Genomic DNA, 3,079 nt, shown 5'->3' with positions numbered 1-3,079 from the left:
CCACCTTGGGTCTCAGCTCACTCCATCCCCCTCCTCCCCACCACTTCAAGTCCAACCCCACTGCACCCCTACCCCCTGCTGCTTTGGGTCCAACCCCGCTCCCCTCCGCACTGCTTTGGGTCCGACCTTCTCTTCCCCCCAGCCCCAGTTCAGGTCTGGCTGCACTTCCCCCTCCCCCCTCCACTGTAGGTCTGACCCTGCTCCACACCCACCCCCCTGCCGCTTTGGGTGTGACCCCATTCCCCATTCCCCCACCAGTTTGGGTCTGCTCCCACTCCCCCTGCTCCCCTCCCTGCCTCTTCGGGTCTGGCCCCTCTCCTCCCCCTCTGCTGCTTCAGGTCTGACCCCACTCCCCAATTCTCCCCCCTGCCCCTTCAGGTCTACTTGGTCTGCATCTGCTTGCCTCCCTGCTTGCCTCCCTCCCTCCCTCCCTCCCTCCCTTCCTGCCTGCTGCCTCCCCCTGTCTGTCAGTTGTTCTGGGGAGCGTCCAGGCAGGGTGGCAGGGGTCGCCACCACCGTGATCCCCTCTTTGTCCTCAGGCATGGAGGTAGGGGGAAAGCCTTGCTACTTGAGTGTGTTCCCTGCCACCAAACTTCCCCAGCAGCGATGCAAACTTGGGCCCGCACAGCTCGGGCTACCCAGCCAATTGCTGTCTGCCCTCTCAGGAGTGCATTCACAGTTGTCCAGAAGTGTTATGGACAGACAGACACACACACACAGACAGACAAAGCCCTTTATTATATTAGAATTTTGGCTATTGTGAATAAACAAGCAAGTTTGGGGCTGTGGAGTACAGTCTGATTTCAAATAACCCACTCTGGCCCGGAGGTTTGCAAAGCAAAAGGCCATAAAACAAACTGGAAATATTACAATTTAATGAAATCTCATGATTTTTGCCAAACTCAATATTGTGAACACCTGATTTTTCTGGATGGCTTTTTTCTTTTTCTGGACACCTAGAGTCATCAAACATATAAGTATGGGACCACTCCAATGCCTTTTGAAATAAGTAGGCATCTTTCCATTGATTTTTAGATCTGTTCTGAGGGTGGAGCAGTTACAGAAGGAAAGATTCTAATGTGTTGCCTCTTCATTTGGGATATCAGATGAGGGAGTTTTTAATCCTCTGAAAGAACATAAACAGGGGCCAGGGAACAGACTGAAAGAGACATGTTATATTGCCTCCAGTCCAGTTAGTCCCACTTGCACATTAAACTCTGCATGTCCACAAAAATGACTGTATTGCACTCCTTGCAAAAGCCACAAAAAGTTCTAGATTCCTCACCGGTGGCAGATTGCTATGATCCAGTTTCAGCTGTGGGGAGTGCTGGTTATACCACCCACGTTTTGTGTAATGGCCTATTAATTAGGGCACCTGTTCTGGAAATTGGAGTTACAGGGACTTACAGTTTTACAGGGATTTGAGGCTATGTGATGGGGTGCAGCTGGGACAGTTACAGCTGCACAAAGAACAAGAGAAGGAGCTCAGGACAGACAGCCGTAAGTGGAATAGACTGCCTGGAGAAGTGGTGGAATCTCCTTCATTGGAGGTTTTGAAGTGGAAACTGGATAAATAATAGACAGGGCTGGTTAAGGAGTAGCGTTCATGCAGGGGGTTGTACCAGATGTCCCTTCCAACTTGACAACATAATGTAAAACTTAACAAGTGTTATAGTGGGTCAGAACAACGGTCCATCTAGACAAACATCCTAGTAGAAGTGGGTACCATACAGGAAAAGCACTTAACCACACATTTCTAGATTGATTTATCCCTATTCAATAACCTGCCTGGCATTTATTGCATTACAGATGCCAGAGGAAACATCTCTAACCATTCTGTTCAACAGCCTTCAATCATGTATGAATTTCTCTAGTCTCTTTTTGAACCAGGTAATTTTATCTGCCTCCATCACCTCCTGTGCTAATTCATTCCCAGTTAAGTCCATGTTGCACATAAAAGTATTTTGTCTTGTTAATTTTAAACCTGTTGCCTACTAATTTTGGCAGGTGTCCCTTACTTCTAATGTTCTGGGACTTGGTGACCAACAGTTCCCTCTTCACTTCATCTATACCTCTCATGATTTTATAGGCCTCTACCATAGCCCACCCCCCCAGCCCCTCACCCTTCTGCTTTCCAAACTGAAACCTTCTGATTCTGAGATTCTCCCCTGCCACTACTCAGAATAGTGCTGGAAGCACCAGACCATGTCCTATGCAAGCCTGAGAGTACTCCACCCCTTCTGTTGAAACTAATGCTCTATGAGAAAAAGGATGCAGAAGTCATATGACTAGAAGACCATGCAACAGTGAGCCTGATTCTGTAGCCCCAGGAGGAGGTCTGTGGGATGGGACAAGAGGAGTCCTCGTTCTATTCGACATGTTGTTTATTTATTTTGCATTCAATGGTCATTGGACAAAATGAATGCATGTCAAAGTGAAGACAGTAGATGTGCTTCTTGCAGACCCTGCTTTGAGATCCAGGACTCTTGCAACCCTTTCCTTTTTGTAAGCCAGCTGTAACTGGAGCACAGGGGACATTTCTCAGCTCTCCCTACTTCTCATTCAGGTGGTCAGGACACATTGCAGAGCCATGGCAGATGTGGGCTCAGATCCTCCTGAGACTGAGGTGAGGCCTCATTATAACAAAAATGCTCTCCTTACTGCTTTTGGGCAACATGTCAGGAAGAAAGCAAAGGGTCACATAAGTTCAACCTATCGCACAGGATAGCTGGCCACCAATAGGATATAAAAATAGCACATCTCCAAGGCTGACGTAGAATTCCATCCCTGTGGTGAGAGGCCCAGTGTGAGGCATGCCACATATGGACATCACGAGGAGAACAGGCTGTGGCTGATGCTGTCTTCCTTTACTGGGGGCACAACATTTGTTTTCAGATGAAAACCAACCCTTTGGGTAATCTCCTAATTTTATGTGATGTGTCACAGGACAGAAAAGAGGCCTGAAGGATTGAAGGGATTAAAAAGAAATGGAATATTTTGGGGATAGAAGTGGAAGGAAGGGAAATGCTCTAGGAGGCATGGGGAACAGAGGGTTGCATGTCCAGGGACTAGCCCCAGC

The sequence above is a fragment of the Alligator sinensis genome, unplaced genomic scaffold (genome assembly GCF_000455745.1).
Source record: "Alligator sinensis unplaced genomic scaffold, ASM45574v1 scaffold1039_1, whole genome shotgun sequence".
Lineage (NCBI taxonomy): Eukaryota > Metazoa > Chordata > Crocodylia > Alligatoridae > Alligator > Alligator sinensis.
The sequence above is the reverse complement of the archived record's forward strand: the minus strand, read 5'-3'. Positions refer to the sequence as shown.